The sequence below is a fragment of the Octodon degus genome, unplaced genomic scaffold (genome assembly GCF_000260255.1).
Source record: "Octodon degus isolate 3935 unplaced genomic scaffold, OctDeg1.0 scaffold00065, whole genome shotgun sequence".
NCBI classification, from domain to species: domain Eukaryota; kingdom Metazoa; phylum Chordata; class Mammalia; order Rodentia; family Octodontidae; genus Octodon; species Octodon degus.
The window spans coordinates 9,413,345-9,413,982 of record NW_004524641.1 but is presented as its reverse complement, the minus strand read 5'-3'; positions in this window follow the sequence as shown (position 1 = coordinate 9,413,982).

Sequence of the window (638 nt, the reverse complement as noted above, 5' to 3'; positions counted from 1 at the left end):
CATTAAAGAGGAGCTTTCTGAGGCTTGGTTTATTTCATGAAGGTACAAGAGGCTCCAAAGATGATGCAAAGTCTGCCCCCCTCATCAACCTCAGGACACCCTGGTTCTGCCTGCCCTTTCAAGAGGCTTACAAATATCCAAATCCACCTCTTTGGGCCACTCAGGTTCCCTCCTGTCCCTCTGTCAGACAAAAGCTTTCTTTCCCTCAATAAATAGATTCTGCTCTTAACCTCCATTGTTCCTAAAATTCATTTTTTGGTTTTAGAGAACACAAACTTGTCCCAGGTATCTTCCAGGTGGGAACTTTCTTTCCTCTACATCATTTGGAAGCCATCCACCAAGATCATTGTAGTGGAGCTAAGAGTTTGCTTTCATTTCATAGACTCTGGATTGGGACTCATGCAAGTAACAAAATTTTATGCTTATCATTTTGTCCCACCTCCTGCCCACCAGCAAGTTTCCATGTTTTCCAACTTAGATCCAACTCGCCTCATAATTTTGCTCTCTAAAAATCCCTAGAAAAGGCTGATTCCTTAGAAAGCCACTGGGGTCCTCTTCTGTCACTGTCTTGGACAGAAACTTTCTTTCCCTCAATAAATATATTCTGCTCTGAAAGAGAAGGAGGAGGGGGAGGAGGA